The following is a 6,000-nucleotide window of genomic DNA, read 5'->3' as shown; positions in this document are numbered from 1 at the left end:
TTCCAAATAATAACCTTTTGAGTGTGAGAAAGATAGAAATATATCTATTTCGAATACAGGATATACTTACATTCTGATATGTCTAATGATTCCGGAAAGAAATATAATCCCAGATTTTCTTAATTTACTTAAAATGTGAGGGGCAATGCCTTCATACACTACTTCTGGAGATTTCTCTTCAGGAGTTCACCCTTCCTTTCTTATGTAAAAGCCTCTCACACAGAGAAAATGCAGGCTTGATTGCATACAAGTTTCTACAGCCTCTAAGTGAAGGAATTTTTCTTTATCTCTTTTATCTTTCCATATAAACATATACATTATTCTGACCTAAACTTTAAAAAGCTACTGTTGTAACCCAGAGAGTTCTTTCTAAGTTTCCAGGGAATACTGCTTCGTGACTGAAGGTAAACCACTTCAAAGCTCTCTGGATAAGATAAGGATTGAATACTATTCAAAGATGAGCCAAATTTAATTCTCTACTCACTGTATAAATATATGAGAGGCCAGAATAAAGAAAGGACAGATGCAGGAGAGATGCGCACAAGAGGTATAGTGGTGTCATGACTTACATCTTCCAGGAGCAAAGCAGTAGAGGGACATAAAAGCAAAACTGTAGGGGTTCTGGGTGGCTCAGTTGGTTAAGTGTCTGCCTTTGGCTCAGGTCATGATCCCAGGGTCCTGGGATTGAGCCCCTCATGGGGCTACTTGCTTGGGGGCAGTCTGCTTCTCCCTCTGCCCCTCCTCATTGCTTGTTCTCTCTAATAAATAAATAAAATCTTAAAAAAAAAAGACAAAACTCTACCTACCGGCGTATCCAATCAACCTAGTTTTCCCTTGGCTGTATTTAATTTTTCTAGTATGCACATGGCACTCGGTCTTCACTCAGGAGATAATTTATTCTCAATTCCTGCAGGGTTCATTAAATACAGAGATGAGCTCCAACCCTTCATTGAGAGTAGCACTCAGGTTTTATTCATTTTTATGTCCGTATCAGCACAAAGAAAAATGAATGAATCAAGAAAGAACCATAATATTTTAAAAAATCAGAAGGGCATTTGCAACTCAGTTTTTAATATTTTAGTGTTAAGTTGTGCAGACTTAATGCCATGAGAAAAAAGTGTCAGAGAATCAATTATCAAATCAATAGTATATAATTACAGATGGAATGTTCCTTATGTTTCTAACTGTTCCTCCATTTGCCCTCAAATCTTCAAATTAACCAGTTTTAAATATTTATAGTATATTCTATCAGAAATTTCATTCAGAAACACAGTCGTATTCACACGCTCGGAGAGCAAATTTTTTAATACAGTAATTCAATTTTAATATAGAAAATAGTCGGTAATTTTTTTTTCAGTTAACAATATGTAATGGATATCATTCCTTGTCAACTTATACAGCTGGGACTCATCCTTTTCAAACAAATTCATAGAATACCAGAGGAAACTTCTGATAATTTCATAATTTCATTATTTGTTAAGATTCAGGGAATTAGCTTGCTACCAATTTCACATCATTAACTAAAAACACTAAGTCCACTTTTTATGCATCCATTTGCATATGTGCATCCACTAGAATAAAATATATTTGAGCACCACATTTTGATAGATACTTCAAAATTTCCTTCCTACAGACAAGAATGAGCCCTTTTCATTGCATCCTAGCCATCACAGATGTTAGACATCTTTCCACACTTTATAAACAGAGAGACAAAAATGAAGCCACAATTCACATAATGAATTATAAAGACCAGATTACAATTCCTAGATTTTGAGGCTAAAGAGACCCAATAATTTTGTAAACTTTTAAAGTTTATTTAACCTCTCTATTTCTCTACTCATGAAATGAGAGGGCTAGTACTCTTAACTCATAGGATATTGTAAAGATTAAGTGAAATCCTGAATGAAAGACGTTCACTCTCACATATGTTCTTTCCCCTGCTGGAAGTGATTTCTTTGGCATCTCAATATACTTCTAATCATTCATTAATGCTAATTTGTTTGTTTGTTTATATTGAGTATAACTGACACACAACTATTACTTACATTACTATATTAGTTACATTGTTACATTAGTTTAGGGTGGAAAACAGAATGAATTGACAGGTTTATACATAATGCTATGTTCTCCACAAGTGTAGCTATGATGCGTTACCATAGACTGCTATTACAATAGCATTGATTATATACCTTATGCTGTATGTTTTATTCCTGTGACTCATACATTCCATAACTAGAATGTGATTTTAAAATAGTATACTATAAAGTAGGGGTAAATTTAACAAGATAATGAAAAATAAATCTCATGTCTTTTTTTTTTGTTTGTTTGAGTGGGGGGGTGGCAGAGGGAGAGAATCTTCAAAAAGACTCCCCACTGAGTGTGACCCTGATGCAGGGCTCAATCCCGGGACCCATTTGATCATGACCTGAGCTAAAACCAAGAGTTAGATGCTTAACTGACTGAGCCACCCAGAGGCCCCACATCTCATCTCTTCTAAGTTGCCCCCAATACTGATACCACACCTTGGGCAGAGCCAGTGAAAAAAGCACTGATTTGTTATTTCTGAGACTCACCTTTGGTTATTTTCAAAGTATCTGCATTGAACTGTCTGTTGCCAACTCAACATCACGTAATGCTTTCTCAGTTGTTCTCAGTGCTGTGGAGAAACTGGGATGCTATTTCTGAGAGTTCCCCTCCCTTTATTCTTCTAATTTAGGATTTGTCAGTGAGAGAACGTGGTGCAAAATTTGGAAGTCGGAAGGAAAGCAGAGGACATTGTTCTTCAGTTTGTAGCCAGGCTGGTGCATGAAAGCTAGATTCACAGTGGATTTTCAAAAGTATTTGAAAACTACCAACTTTATTGCTAAGACTATTGGTAGATGCTTCCTCAGAAATAACTGAGTGTCACCATGATTTCCTATTAAGCTGTCTTGACGCATTCTCACATGGCTTCAACACGAGATCTTTGGTGTTATTTTCCTCAACATTCTCTCTGGTATTCAAACTTTTCCTTCCATAGCTATTTCTTTCATTGCTTTTAAAAGTTATAATTCCTCCATTATCTCCTTTCTTTCCAGAGTGCTTACAGAAATCCTACTTTCACCTGAACCCTGACCGATATAGGATCCATGCTGTAAGAATTTGCAAATTTATGATTTCTTATAATTACAACATTTTGTGATTCCATATATAACTGGCAGTATAGCCTTAAACCAAATATGCTGATTCATGAGAGGTTAGCAAAGACAGGCAGTAAGACAGTGTACTATTCCACAGCAACTCTTTGTGGGTATAAACCCCAAAAGATCAAGTGAGCTACTAGCACAAAGGAGAAAAGTAGGTTGAGTCTTGCAACATGCTGGATCAAAAAGGAGAGTAGAAGATGTTAATTAGCAGGTGGGATGAGATGCCCAAAAGAGCAGCAAAATGGTGAATAGTGTTCCTCTTCATGAATCCTTCTTTCTTTCCTCTAAAGACAATTCCTGTAATTCTGTAATTCCAGCTCCCATGGAGAATGGGAATTGAGCAGCAGAGTCACCAAGGCATAGGGGAATAACCCCCCTGCCCCAATTAACTTTCCTTTGGCAGACACTTATTTCAGAAGGACATTATGGGACGATACAGGCTTTTAGCAATTGACATTTCAGAATATGGTGGGTACTTGATTATTACACTGATCAAAGCAAATGATTCAGACTTGTGGAGAGATTCCTCGGAGAATAAGAACACCAACATGTGGGAACTGAGGAGGGAAAGCTGGCTGAGACAAAAGGATGCCAGAGATTCTACATTTGCTAAATCAAATATCTAAAATCAGATTTGACCAAATTGCATTACCAAAAAAGAAAGAACTTAAGGATGCACACAATAAAATGGATGAATCTCCGAAATAGGGTTGAGCAAGTGAAACCAGACTTCAACATTCACAATTTGTGATTTCTTTTATAAGATATTCCAGAAAAAGTAAAAGTAATTTATGTGGCAGAGAGACATCTTTGTATATCTGAATCCAATAGCAGACATGGAGACTAGAGGCCAAGGAGATTACTAAGTAATGAAGATATTCTATATATGCCTTGTCAATCATTGTCCAAATTTGCTGGATTAAAATTATTGTATTTGCTTTTATGTAAGTTATACTTAATACATTTTTTACACAACTAGAATATATCAGGAATTTTTAATTTATAAGTGGTTTACAATACGGAAAGATCCCCAACCCTGGTTAATAAATAAATCATACCTTGAATTTCTTCCAAGAGTCACTATCACTTGTATAATATAAATGAATTTGACCAAAGTCTGGGGTTCATTTCTACACAGAACAGTAACTGAGAATATTTATAAATACCATATTTTGCAATCAACTTCTTTGAAATTCCTGTTCATGTTGGTACGTTTTCACCCCTACCTATGAATCATAAATGTTCTTAATGGCATCTAGAGTGGTAAATCCTTTCCAGAAAATTTTCTATTTACTTTACCCAGATCCATCAGAGAAATCAGTATCCGTGGCATCTCTAGCCTTATGAAATGTATTTCCTAAATTATAAGTCTTGAAAGTCAGAATTACCCCTTAATCCGTGGGCTGCAGAATGGTGGTGCTAGCAGTCATGAGAACAACATTAATTGTGTTGTACATCTCCGTCAGAGTTCTTGAATGGTCAGGTCGTTGTCAATGAACAACAGTATTTTGAAAGGAATCTTTTACTGAGCAGTAGGTCTCAACAGTGAGCTTAAAATATTTAGTAAACCATGTTGTAAACAGAGGTGCTGTCATCCAGGCTCTATTATTCCATTTATAGATCCCTAGCAGAGCAGATTAAGCATAACTCTTAGGAGGCCTAGGTCTTTCAGAATGGGCAATGAGCATTGGCTTCAGTTTAGAGTCACTAGCTGCCTTAGCCTTAACAGGAGAGTCAGCCCACCCTCTGAAGCCTTGAAGTCCTGCATTGGCTACTCTTCTCTAACTATAAAAGTGCTAGATGGCATCTTTTCCCATTATAAGTTTTTTTCATCTATATTGAAAATCTGTTGTTTAGTGTAGCCACCTTCATTAATTATCTTATCTGGATTCTCTGGATAATTCACTTCAGCAACTACTACAATCCTTGCTGCTTCACCTTGTACTTTTGTGTTATGGAGATGGCCTCTTTCCTTAAACCTCATGAACAAACCTCTGCTTGCTTCTGACTTTTTTTCCTGTAGCTTCCTCACCTCTCTTAGTCTTCATAGAATGGAGGAGAATTAGGGCCTTGCTCTGCATTAGGCTCTGGTTTAAAGGGATATTGTGGCTCATTTGATCTTCTATCCAGTAGACTAAAACCTTCTCCCTATTGGCAATAAGGCGGCTTCATTTTCTTATCACTCATGTGTTCACTGGAATAGCACATTTAATTTCCTTCAAGGGCTTTTCTTTGTTTTTCTTTTTCTTTTTTTTTCTGTTTCTAAAGATTATTTATTTGTTTGAGAGAGAGTGAGAGAGTGAGCAGGAGGGAGAGAGGGAGAGAGAATCTGAAACAGGCTCCACACTGAGCTGAGAGCCAGACACAGGGCTCAATCCCACAACCACAAGATCATGACCTGACCTGAAACCAAGAGTCGGATACTTAACCAACTGAGCATTTAGGCACCCCAACAACTTTTTCTTTGTATTCACAGCTTGGGTAACTGGTGCAAGAGAACCAGGTTTTGGCCTATCCTGGCTTTTTCTATGCCTTCCTCATTAAGCTTAATCGTTTCTTTTTTTTTTTTTTAAGATTTTATTTATTTATTTCTGGCTTTTTCTATGCCTTCCTCATTAAGCTTAATCATTTCTTTTTTTTTTTTTTAAAGATTTTATTTATTTATTTGACAGAGAGAGAGACAGCCAGCGAGAGAGGGAACACAGGCAGGGGGGAGTGGGAGATGAAGAAGCAGGCTCCCAATGCGGGAGCTAAGTTTAATCATTTCTAGCTTTTGATTTAAAGTGAGAAACATGTGATTCTTTCTTTCACTTGA

This window comes from Ursus maritimus, unplaced genomic scaffold (genome assembly GCF_017311325.1).
Source record: "Ursus maritimus isolate PB19 unplaced genomic scaffold, ASM1731132v1 scaffold_105, whole genome shotgun sequence".
NCBI classification, from domain to species: domain Eukaryota; kingdom Metazoa; phylum Chordata; class Mammalia; order Carnivora; family Ursidae; genus Ursus; species Ursus maritimus.
The sequence above is the reverse complement of the archived record's forward strand: the minus strand, read 5'-3'. Positions refer to the sequence as shown.